The sequence below is a fragment of the Erithacus rubecula genome (assembly GCF_903797595.1).
Source record: "Erithacus rubecula genome assembly, contig: scaffold_100_arrow_ctg1, whole genome shotgun sequence".
NCBI classification, from domain to species: domain Eukaryota; kingdom Metazoa; phylum Chordata; class Aves; order Passeriformes; family Muscicapidae; genus Erithacus; species Erithacus rubecula.
The window spans coordinates 637,455-651,109 of record NW_027636406.1 but is presented as its reverse complement, the minus strand read 5'-3'; positions in this window follow the sequence as shown (position 1 = coordinate 651,109).

Below are 13,655 nucleotides of genomic sequence, written 5' to 3'. Positions count from 1 at the left end.
GCTTAATACACCCAATAGTTGCTTTAGGACTAAATCATGAAGGGACTGTACTGTATCCTTCTGAACATAAAATGTAGGCATGAAAAATTGAAGAAAAATGGCAGACCATTTACCTAGAGCCCTGTTCTATAAGAAAACAATTGGAATATATATGTAAGGGAACTTTAGAAGACAACAAAAATACTTGTCTGGACACGAATCAAAGCATTTGCCACTTTGAAATGCATCTAACCAACCAGACAACTTCACTTGTGTATATAGGACAAAGTTGTGTCTTTCTTAGAACAGCATGTCCCACCATAAAAATAGACAATCAAATTGTGGATGAGACTCAGTTCAATTGATGTGTTTGCAATTTTGCTAAAATCAAAGGATGCGACTTTTCCTATCAGGAACCTGTAAGAATTATTGCCTGCACCTATAGGAATGAATTTAACCCTAGTCACTCAGTTACTGAAACATCAGGAATTAAAAACAAAAATTTAAAAGAAATTCAAGATGCCGGGAAAAGAACTTTGATCACCATACACCATGATGCGGAAACCATAAAAGGAGTCTTTAAAAGATTTAAAAAACATGTGTCTCATCATTGGTGGGATGTGCTATTTGGATGGTCACCAACAGCAACTGGTTTGCTTAATGCTTTAATTCACCAAATCACTGTGTTGCTTATTTTAGTCAGTACAAGTTTGATTTTGTCTATTGCTGTACTTGTTTGGAATTGGAGAATATTACAACAAGTGTCAGACTTAGCATCGCTATCAAAGGCGAATGGCTTGGTCTTAAGAGATCGCCTCCATGCGTCTTGGATAGATGAAGAGAAATCCCCATATTGAGTAAAAGAATGTACTCATTTCAAAGGAGAAGTGAGGAATAAAACACTAATGTTAGAAAATTAGGATTTTAGTGACCTTGCTGAAAACAATCAAAAAATTAGAAGGGAGTAGTTATCTGAAACTTAAATAATTGATTGTCTGTCATTTCATGTTTGCTCAGCTGTGCTTACAATGGGAAAAGACGAAACTAGGGAGCAGAACCACAGGAACATAGACAATGAAACTAGAAACTCATTCTTTGGAAAATTGGACTATCCCCAGAAATCATTTGTATTGTCAGTGATAGAAAAGACCAAAAGTTTAGGGTGAGGAAGACTCGCCTTACTTCCTCCTTTTAAGACTCCTCCCCACGAAAACGACCCCAGATTTAATTTAAGAAGTCAATCACACATGCTTAATAGCTATTCAAGCTAACTATCATAGGAAGCGGGGGATGGGAGGGGCTGATATTATGAATATCTATTTGTTTGGTTCCTTTGCTAATAAATAGACTTTGTGATCACCTATGATTTTGCAGTGTGTATTAGAGGATTACCTCACACTGCTGCCCAGCGCTGAATAAACATGCACTTTCTAACTTTAAACTGTTAGAGTCTTTTGTCTGTCACAGTTAAGTATCGGTATTGGTCCAATACTCATATTTTGATAATTCAAGTGGGCACTTAAGGGTCCACGGAGACATTTCTGGAGCACATTTGGGGCAGTTTTGGGTCTGGGAAAAAAATTTAGAAGGAAGTCTGGGCTTCAGAGTGGCTCTTGGGTGTCCAGAGGTGCGCTTGGAGGTCACGGAGGAGAATCTGAGACCTTTTGGGGTCCGGGCCCACACGTGGGGGCACTGACGGGGCTCTCTATGGCACAGGGTATGATGGGAGTTGTAGGCAGGGTATAATATGGTTTAATGGGGTGTGGAGCATCATGGGAGCTCCAGGTGCAACTGCAGTGTCTCTCTGTGAGGCACGGAGCATGATGGGGGATGAAGTCTCAGCTGGAATGGCATTTTACTGGAACCGTGCAGCATAATGGGAGCTGTAGTCCTAAAAGTGCCTCTTGCGGAGAGTTTGGGGTCCGGGAGGGCCCCGGGGGGACACTTTTGATTCTGCATGGAGACTTGAGGTCCTCAGAGGGAAACGTGATCGGTTCGGGAGAGCTTGGGGGGAGCTTGGGGAGCTCTAACTGGGCTCTTCAGGGCACAGGGCATGGCAGGAATTTTAGGCAACTGACTGGGTTATGAGGTGCTCTGAGCTCAGGGGGCATGGCAGGAGATGAATTCCCAGAAGTGACTGTAATGGGCATTTGTGGTTTGGGAGCATTCAGGGGATTCAGGGACGTTTTTGGGAAGTTCCCAAATGGGCACTGAGGGGACACTTAGGGATCCTGGAGGTTCTGGAGGAAATCTATTGGACAGATGGGAGGGGGGAAATACTGGCGTTCTGTGGAGCGCAGAGTGTGATGGGTATTGTAGTCCCGGCTCCAATGGGGCTCTATGGGGCCGCAGGACATGATGGGAGTTAGATTGTTGGGGGTTGAGTGTTTTTTCTGTTACTGTGTCAATTGAAAGAATTTTTCCCATTATCATGCCAATAGAGCTGGCCGGGTTACACCCAGGGTCTCTGATGAGTCCAGACAAAAGGTGTCAATTTCCGTGGGTCCTGGAAGGGCCTCTGAGGCTTCCGGGAGGGGACTCGTGTTTCCGGCGAGCTCGGAGGAGGACGCCCGGGATCTTCAGCCCATGCGGCCGGAGCACAGGAGAGCCAGACCCTCTGCGATCACCTGCCCTGCATCTGCCCCGTTCCAGCCTCCTGCCTCTGCGGACACAGCTGATCCCCCGGACACACAGGGTGAGTGAGGAGCTGCCCGCTCCAGCCCGTTCCCACCCGAGACCGGCGTGACCACTGCCGCCCCCTCCTCCTGCCTGCGCTCCTGTCTGCCCCTCAGCAGCTCCGGGCTGGGACTAAGCACAGAGACAGCGTGCTTGCATCTAGAGGGACTGAAACCGAGTTTATCTATTCTGTTCTGTTAGCAATTTTAATAACTGCTGTTGTTTTCTGCTTGTACAGTTAGATATATTAGTAAAAGAGCTGTTATTCCCACCCCCTTATCTCTGCCTCAGAGTCCTCGATTCAAACAATTATAATACTTGGGGGGAGTGGAACCAAAGTCTCTGATTCAAAGGGAAACTTCTGCCCTTACTGGCAGACACCTGTCCTTTCAAACCAGGACATAGATGCAGAAAGGAAACATGGCGCCGGCTCCAGGCACAACCCTGAGGCCCCGGTCCCCGGCCTGAACCTCCTTGGTGGCACCTTGGGCTGGCACACACCTGAGGAATGTGTCTGTTTTCCATAGGGAAAATTAGGAGTTTTAGATTGTGTCAAAAATAACAAAAAGGAAAAATTCCTTTTTCCCTGAAAGCAGCCAACTATCCAACTAAAGCAGGTCCCAGGTGAGTGAGAACAGACAGGAAGGGGTTGGGAATGTGAAGCAGGATTGTCCACACTGGGTCAGAGCTCAAGGCACAGCTTCTCTGAACAGGCCAGACCTCCTGAGGAGAGACCCTGGATCAATATCAATCACAGAATGCTGCAATCAGCTCTGCTTTAAAGAGAATAGTTATAAAATCCATCCTTTAAAACAGGAATGGATATTTTGAAGAAGCACTTCGAAGTATTTTTCCATAACTATTGCAGGAAATGTTTCTAATGAAGTGCACAAGGCCAGAGGGAAATTAAGGCACAGCCATGGTTTGTTAGCAAACCTCTCAAGAACTCCAAGTGAGAATCAATCTCCAAAGTTTCTTGGAAGTTTTAATGGGTCCCAGGGAGGAACATGAGTGAGAAAGTGTCACCAGATCTCAATCAGAGCAGAGAATTGGAGGCAGAGATGACAGGTGGGCACAAAGAGAAGCCAAGTCTTGGTGCCCTGGGGCACAGCAGAGTCTGTGCTACCAAGAGCTCTGAGAAGACACCTTGTCCTGAGCCACTGGGGCCTCCTGGCACAGCCCCAGCAAGGCTGGGCACTGTCACACTTTGTCCTGCCCTCAGCATCCCCCACCTCCCAGTGGCCTCAGAGATCTGCTGGGAGCAGTCCCTGGGGAGCCTTGGTCAGGAATGGCCCTGGAGGCTCCTTCATGCTCCCAGGAACTGCAGGTTTTTCAAAGGACTTTGGGTTTTGCTTTTGCCTTGGAGTCTCTGAGAGCTTTGTGCAGTCATGGCCTCCAATTATCTACTTTAATTAGTCTCTTGAGAGCTTTTGTCAGTAACAACACACCATGGGGCTCATTAATGCTTCACGGTACTTCTGCTTTCTAAGGTACTTTCCTTTTTCCTTTCTTTGAGTCTCTGAGAGGTTTTTGGGCAACCATGGCCTCCAATTCTCTCTTCCAAGGGGTGCATGAGGAGCCTGTTTTGGGGATGGACCTCTGTGGGGCCAATTAATGGTTTGAGACACTTTGTGTTTTTTCTGCCCCCAAGGTCCTTTTCTGTTTAGCTTTCCCGTGCTGTCTGTGGGTGACAAGGCTTGGTGGGTCCTTTCCCCTCCAGCTGGAGAGGTGCCTGGTCCCAGTCCCTGAGGGCACCCAGGCTCCTGGATGGAATTTGTGTGGAAGTCCCTCAGTGTCACATCAGCCTTCACATGGAGCCCCTGGATCAGAGCATTTTCCTAAGAGCTGATGGGAGAAACAGAGAGATTTGGTCCGGCAGGATCTGTAAAACAATATCCCATAACATCCACTTGTTCTGGCACAGAAAACTTGGCTGCAGGGACATATTCCCATCCATCTCACCCAGGGTTCAATAATCAAACAGTGCTGTCTTCCCCCAGAACTGTTCCTGCAGCTGGCCTGGGAGGGCCATTTGGCCTCTGCACCCACACTCTGGCTCCATTATTAGGACTGGTGCATCCAAACCCTTTATCTCCATGAGCAGCAGAGATTTGAGGTGGATGTCCTTTTTTCACAATTGTTTAAAAACTGCAGCATCAATAATTGTGCTACTCTTCCACAATTGAATATGGGGTTGAATAATCCAATTGTTCAACATTGTTTAAGAGAATTATTTTAATTTCTTCTCGATAATCTTCACCATTTACTCCGCCCATGACATAAACACTTCAAGGCCAAGCTCAAGTGAGCATTTATTAAACTAAAGCATCCTGAAGGAATCTGAATAACTATTCTGGTATTCATAACTCTCATTTGCTTCTGATTTATCCTAGCTAGTTCTAATGCATAAAGGTCCAGCCCTGCAGCCTCTGGGGGGAGGGGGGGGGGCCCTGTCAGGGGCCATCACACCCAGAATAATTTCCCGAGAAGTCCAAGTCTCACTGTCCATGGTTGTATTTCCAAATTGGGTGCAGCCATGCACATCCAGGGGGTTTCCATTCCCCAGTGGGTCCATTTTTAAGGGGATGGAGCACATCTGTGAGATGGGATTTTCATTGCAATTAATTTCCATCTCCTATTTTTTTTTCAACTGCTTTTTTAACAACCCCTTCATCTGTCAATCAGTGCTGCTGCTGCTTCTGGGTAGTCTGGTGTATGAAAAATTTAGCAGTCTTACTCACTTTCTTTTTCACAGGAATAGACAAAGAATTTCACATCCTAGTATCAGCAAACCCTATTAAAACTGCCAATTTCATCCCTTCCTCTTTCATTTGTTGTATACAATCTCACAGAGTTCACCAGTGATGTTTGCATCCTGGACAGTAATTTTTTTTAGAGTATTAAGTGTTTTTCCTGAGCAGGAAAAACTAAAAAATTAGTACTTGGAGCATTATTTTACAATGCCATTATATATATGCGAAAGTCCATATATCAAATTTTTATTATATATATATTATATATATACACATATATATATTTTTTATATATATATATATATATATTATATATATATATATTATATATATTGTATATATGTATATAATTGTTGACTATAATATTACTTTTTCCTTTGCACAAATGAATCAAAGTTCAATATTAAAAGCCTTTTCTGTCACTCCATGTGGGAGCATTTTGGCAGCAATCATTCTCTCTGTTGGTGCTGTTTTGAGATGCTATTAATAAAATTCATCCTCATCTTCCCAAAAACACAAGTGCTTTTCATTTTTCCATATTTCAATACATCCAGTGGTTCAGCTTCTTTCAGCTGGCTTCCCTATTGTTCTCACGATGCTCTGACCTAACCCACTCCAGAGGCAGCAAACTCTAGGGAGGTTTTTCCTCTACCTGGCAGTTTTAGACAGGACTGATTTCTTACATTTACATACAAAAAGCAACATTTTGTGCCAATCTAGCCAGACCACACCAGCTTTGTTTTACCAGTGGGCAGGTCAGCAGCAGAGCACAGACACCAAGTTCAGGAATCAGTGTCATTTACTCTAGCTCATTCTGTTTCATTCTTCTCTTGGGTCACTCCCAAAGCCTGGCCACGTCTCAAGGAGGAACCAAGGGAGCTGACTTTCATCACACATCCCCTAACATGGCCAGAGGTTGGATTTCATGGCTTTGTGCAGCGTCTAAATACAAAAAACTCAATATATGTTTTATTAATGAGTGGATACACCTATCACTAATGACTATGCATATTTTGTTAATGAGTGTATAGAAATTTAACCTTTGGTTGGAAGGCTCATCCAGAGGTCAGCTTTGGCTCAGGACCTGCTGTCCAGGCCTTGGCACTTCAGGGACGTGTTTTTTTGCTGAGTTTGACAGTGCTGGATGAACAGCTCGATTCAGAGTGCTCAGAGGTCTTTTCCAACAGAAAGGATTTGATAATTCCAGGATTCCACCTGCTAGGATTCACCTAGGTCCATGTTGGCAGCACTATTTTGGTCCAAAAGTCCCCTCTTGCTCAGCTCTTGTGGCCTAAGGCTTCAGCTCCTTTAGCTCCTGGTGCTCAGTTGCTCATGCTGCATGAGATAACTCGCAGAGAAGAATACAGTTCATCCAATTCCTTCTGGGACACTGAGAGGGGAGGGTGTGGAACCAGCAGCATTGTTTGGTGTGTTGTCTTCTCTGCCCTTCACACCTTTCAGCACTTTGAACTAGCCAAGAGCTTTCTCCAAGGGTGCAATGAAGCAGCTGTTCCTGCTCCCAGCTCTGGCTCTTCCCAGTCTCTGCCCCTGACTGGTTTTGTCCCTCTTGCTGTGCCCTCTGTTCTCCCTGTGCTCGGTGGCTGTTGCCCAGGGCTGTGGAACTGGCACAGATCAAGGGCTCCAGCCCCTCCTTTCTCTGTCCTTGGAGCTGCCTGCTCACAGCAGCCTTTTCCATCTGGAAGCTCCACATGGACAGGGAGTCCCCTTCTCTGTTCCCTCCACAACCTCCAGGAGCCCAGACCTGCCATCTCGAGTCCCTGCTGGCACTGGGGGCTCCCAGGTGCCCCAGGCTGCTGTGACACCGCTGCACACGGGAGGGAAGAGTGGTAGCGGCTGTGCTGAAAGTCACCTCCATCTGCTGCTGCTGCTGCTGCTGCTGTGGGGTCATTTGTCCAGCCCTACACAGAGTCAGGGATCAGATCAGGGCACTGCTGCTGATCCCTCAGGATCAGCCACAGTTTGGGTATTGCTGTCAGTGCCAGCAGAAACGGTGACTGGATGTGGAGACCCAGAAAGGTGTTCCCAACTAGGGAATGCAACCCCTGTTCTGTTCCCTGGGTCAACCCCGTGCCCTCTCCCTGTCGCTCAGCCTTTTGGTCACTCCCACTCTGTTTCCCTGTTGACCTTTTCACCCTAACCCCTCCCTTGGACACCTCCTGTCCCTTGGCAATTGGTCCCTAAGAATTTCCCCACCTGCTGATCCCATGAAACAACCTGGACCCCCACAGGCTCTTTTGCCTTTGTTCCCCAAACCCTGGACGATGCATGCGTGACTGCAATAAACATCTCTGTAAAACCTGCAAAGGCCTTTCCTGCTCCTTTACCCCAAGCAACATCTAGATGCAACAGCTGGAGCAGCAGTTGCTGTCAATGCCCCAAGCCCCGGGGCTGGAGGGGTCCCTGGGCTTGGGCTGGGAGGGAGCTGCCCCTTCTCTTTCATCTGCCTCACACAGAGCTGGGCCAGGCACAAGTGGAGCAGCACAGTGTATGATCATATTGATAGGAAATGTACACATACTTAATGAATCAGCCTAATATTCTGAATGGAGTCATCTCTGTGGATAAAAAAAGCTGATGTTAGAAGAAAGAAGAAGCAGAAATTTGCTGATAAACATAGGGATGTCAACCATAGTAAAATTATGCCTATGGTATCAAGCAATTAGATGAAGATGCATGCTTGCCTCATGGACAATATAGAGCTACCAATTATATAATGTGTGACTGTGTAATCCAAGATAAGAAGTAAATATAAACAATATTTAGAAGCACAATAAACGGCTTTTGCTGGATTCCCATTGAATTTTGCAGAGTCCTTTGTCTCCTCTCCTCAGATGTTGACCCTGACATGATCTAAATGGGAGGAAAGGTAGCAGAACGACTTGGAAGGAGAACCCGGGTGGAGGACAGCTCCAAGGGACTGAGACTGGCAGGTCAGAGGATGGCTTGGGACTGACTAATGTACATTGGAACTGGTGCCCAGTGAGGGGAGCAGCCGAGAGGAGGAGATGGGAGAAAATTTAACTAAGAAAGTGCAATAGTGAAGCTTCTCCTCCATATCTTTTCTAAGAAGGGGGTTAAATTATGATGAGGGTATCCTTACAAAAATGATATTATGGAGCAGGGAACACAGAGTGTCCGCAGAAATGAATGTTGCACTGGGACATGGGAGACATGGGACATGGTGGTCATGGGACAAATAAAACAGCTTCTGTCGCATGAAGTAAGTAATGTATCAAAGGAGGAAAAAGAATTAGCAACAACTTGGAAACTGATAATTACTGTAATCTGGGAAATGAAGGCAGAATGAAATGCTGCCTCTGGAGCATTTGCAGTTCTGGTGCAGAACTGGATGTCCACATATCCCATAAAAGTATTTGTGTGAGCTTGCCAAATGCTGCATTCCTTCCTTTGCTCCTCCATCGGCACCACTGCTGGAAGAAGCAAAAGGAGGAGGGTCACAGACACTACAGAACTTTTCTCTAGCATGGGACCCAGGCATTGTTAACCCTCAAGAGGCAACAAGCTCAGCACCAAAAGAGCCAATGGAAATGGAGCCCAAGGGACAGGGAGTTGCAATCCCTCCACCACAACATGCCCCTCGCACCCTCCACCTGTACCCACCACTGCCTCCACTGCCATCACCCACTGACCAGTATACTTGGCATGCCATGGGTGATCAACATTTATGGGAATTGGAGTTATTTAAGAAATGGCAGGAGTTGGAACAACAACAAAAACTGCATGAGCAATTCATACAGACATCATGGCAGCCATGGACCGGCTGACAGGGATTTAGAATATAAAGATGGATGAGCCAGGGACAATGATTATTCCCAGATTGGAAAGGACTGATAAAGGATGCAGTCATTGAGGGTGAATTTATTCCAATGGTGTATCAAATACAGCATGGGGAGGGGAGTGACAGGAATGGAGGGAGGCACCCAAATACGTGATTTGCACTAGAGTGGAAAATTATTAAAGAAGCTTAACAGTAGATTTTGCAGTATGTGTTAACATCTCCCTATACACAAGCCTTTATTTGCAATATTTTTACTGGATCGCGCTTAACTCCTTTTGATAGCAGGCAGATGCCTAGACTGATGTGCAAGGGTTGGTATGGTAGACAAGGTAGATTGATTTGTGTCAAATTGCCACAGTTAATATTGGAAAATTGACCATGTTTAAGTCAGACCATAACCAGTTACTGAATTCAGCACATGGAATATTACAAAGGCAAGGAAAAAGAGAGATGTAAATCAGCTAAACCCAGATTGTGATGATACAGTACAGTTTTGGGATGAACTTGTGCATGTTCTGAACTCTTAGTTTTTACCCTGAGTTGCAGCAGGAAATGCACTTAAGAAGTGCAATTAGGCTCCTGGGCTGGTAAACAAACTTAACCTTTGCTTTTAACTGACAAAGGTAGCATAAGGCATTCAACTTTACCAAATAGAACAGTATTGACTTTTTACTCTTAGCTCAAGGACTTGAGTGTGAGGATTTTGAGGGGATCTGTTGTATGAACCTTTCTGATCATTCAAAATCAATTTACTGGAAACTGGCACAATTGAAAGAGAATATGAAAAAATTAACAGTGAGTAATGGAGGATTTGGAGAATGGCTTCAAGGCTGAGGAATTACTAGATGGTTGGAAGATATTCTGATCCAGGGATTTACTGTGTTGATTGCAATAGTGTTGTTATTAATGATTGTGCCATGTATACTTAGGGAATTATGAACATGGTTGAGAATACTATAAAGGAGATTTGGCTGGTTGAAGACAAAGAATGGGGAATTGTAGGATCATATTTACAGGAAAATGGATATGTACTAAATGAACCAGCCTAACTTTCTGAATTAAGTCATCTCTGTGGATAAAAAAAGCTGATGTTAGAAGAAGAAAGAAGCTTTTGGTATCAACCAATTAGACGAAGAAAAAGATGCGTTCGTGTCTCATGGACAATATAGAGCTACCAATCAAGAGATGTGTGGACAAAGTGGACCTCCCAATTAATTAATGTGTGAATGTGCAATCCAAGATAAGAAGTAAATGTAAACAATATTTAAAAGCACAATAAATGGCTTTTGCTTGATTCACATTGAATCATGCACAGTCCTTTGTCTTCACTCCTCACATGATATGCCAAGGGCAGTTGGATCAGTCAGGCCAAGCCAACCAGACCTGTTACCTGTTTCCTTGGATCCATGGGGCCCTGCAGTGTCACAGTGGCCCCTTGTTTCCATGGGGCTTTGCAGTGTCACAATGGTAGTGTCATATTGGATCCTTGGTTCCATGAGGCCACTGAGTGTCACAATGGTCTCCATTATTCCATAAGGTCCTGAATTGTCACAACGGCCCCTTGGCTGCAGGAGTCCTTGGTGTGTCACAATGGGGTCCCCTTCTCCCATGAGGCCTTGCAGTGTCACAGAGGTCTCCTTGGTACCACAGTATTGGGATATAAATATTATGAGAGACAGGCGTTATAAAAGATGGTTTATTGCCTCACAGCATCAGCCTCATCAAAGGGTGAGACATTAAAGGTGTTAGATCCAGCAACATAATACCAGAAGCGACTTAATGCTTAGTTACAATGCCTGATACATATATATTTTTTTAGCCAATCAAATACTTCTACAAAGCTTGCTAGCATCCTTTTACATCAATCATTAATTGCTTTGCTTTCCAGAGCTTTGCTGCAGTGCGTCATTTTTAACCAATCATATAACACTTCACAAACTTAGACTGATACATCTTAAACCTCTAGCTAACTTTATAACAGGTTCTATTGCTAAACTTTAAAATCTTTTACTATCTTACTTAACATACTGCTTTGCTTACATAATGCATATTTCTGTTGGGTTATAATGTATTTTTACTTAAACTATCAACTTATATTCTTGTTTTATGTCCATCTCACTTTAATGCTCTAATTCTCTCAGCTTTCTCCAGGGTCTTATGTCAAACCTTGCATCCATCTCTATCTCTGATCTTGTATGCACAAGACCCTGAGAGCTCTCCGTGGCTGCATTTCCCACACCACAGTATCAAAATGGACCCTTGGTTCCATGAGGACTCCCAATGGCAGAAGGGTCTCCTTGGTTCCATGGGGCTCTGCAGAGCCCCTTGATTCAACGAGGCCTCAAAGAGTCATCATGGCCTCCAGGATTCCATGAGACCCTGCAGGGTCACAATGGACCTTTGGTTCCATGGGGTCCTGGACTGTTACAGGAATCCTTAGTTCCATGGGGACCTGTAATGTCACAATGGACTCCTTAGTTCCATGGGCTGCAAAGTATCACAATAATCTCCATGGTTCCATAAGACCCTGCAGTGTCACAACAAACCATTGATTCCATGACACCCCACAGTATCACCATGGCCCCCTGGTTCCAATGAGCCCCATGGTATCACTATGGATTCCTTGGTTTCATAAGGCTCTGAAATGCAACATTGGCCCTTTTGTTTCACAAAGCTTCAAATTGTAAAAATGGCCTCCATGGTTTCATGAGGCCATGCTGTGTCACAATGGACCCTCGTTTCATGATACCCCATAGTATCACAATGGTCTTCTTGGTTTGCAGTGTGAGAATGCCCCTTGGTCCCTTGGAGCTCACAGGGTCACTCTTGTGCCCTTGCTTCCATGAGGCCCTGCAGTGCCCTAATGGTCCTTTGCTTCCACGAGGCCTCGAAGTGTCATCACGGTCTCTCTGGTTCCATGAGACCCTGCAGTGTAACAAAGCTCTACTTCGTTCCACAATGTCAGAAAGGCTCCTTTGTCCCATGGAGTCCCACACTGTCACTGTGGTCGCCTTGATTCCCTGCTGTGCTACAGTGGCCCCAGTGGTTACAGTGGTCTCTTGTGGGACTCTCTACAACTACCTGAACAGAGGTTGTAGTCACGTAGGCGTTGGTCTCTTCTCCCAGGGGATCACTGACAGAACGAGTGGTCACAGTCTTAAGATGCCCCAGCAGAAGTTTAGGTTTGACATCAGGGAAAAAGTTTTCACTTAATGAGTGATTGAGAACCAGAAACTTCTGCCCAGGAAGATGGTGGAGTCAACACACCTGAGAGCATTTAAAAAGAGACTGGATGAAGCACTCAGTGCCATGGTATAGATGATGAGGTGACGTTACGTTATAGGTTGGAGTTAAACATCTCAAAGGTCTTTTCAAACCTGTTGAATTCTGTGATTCTAGGTCATAATAGTCTCCATTGCTCCATGAGGCCCCCCGGTGTTAAAATTGTCCCCTTGATTCCATGAGGCCAGGCAATATCAGAATGGCCCCTTTGTTTCATGGAGCACCACAGTCTCTGTATGGTCCCCTTGGTTCCACAGAGCTCTACAATGTAACAATGGACCCTTGTTCCATGAGGTTCCTCAGTGTCACAGTGATCTTCTTGGATCCCCAGTGTCACAATGGCCCCTTGGCTCCATGTGGCCCCATGGTGTCACAATGGCTCCTGTTTGCATGAGGCAAACAAATATCAAAATGGCTCCTTGTTTCCATGAGATTCCACAGTGTCACAATGGTGTCCCTGGTTCCATGAGTCTCCTGCATCACAATGGCCTCTTGTTTCCATGAGATTCCAAGGTGTCACACTTGAATCCTCAGTTCTGAGAGGCCACTGCAGCCAAATCCTGAAATACCAGAATAAGACTCCTTAACTCAAATTTGGTGTTGAAGAGGATATCAATTGTTCATGCATGAGGTCCAGTGTGGGATAATTCCTAACCTTATGTGGTCAATTGATTCTACAAGTGAGTTGCTTATATTCAGTCACTACATGTGTACTACAATTTACCAATTTCCATAAAATCCATCCCAAGTTCCCAGAATCAGTCCTTGATTTCTCTGTCACTGCCCCCTTGAGTCAGGTGTCTTTTTAGTGTCTTCCAAATAGCCTTGCTGGGAAAACAGCCACTGCATGCCTTGATCCTGTGCTAAAAGTTCACACGCACAGTACAAAATGGAATTTAACATTTAGATATCAATCCCAAAGCTTTGTGTGGCCAGGCAGAGGCAGGCAGGACGCAGAGCTGTCAGCAAAGGAAGAGGACAGCGAGGTTGGGCAGCCGGGGGATGACGACAGTCTGCAGGGACAGAGGCACAGGGCATGGACATCGTAGCACAGCCTGGGCTGCAGAGGGCACAGGGATGGGCAGCAGCTGAAAGGCCCTGCCAGAGCCAACTGCTGCAGCACTTGGGCCATGGCTGCTGGCCAT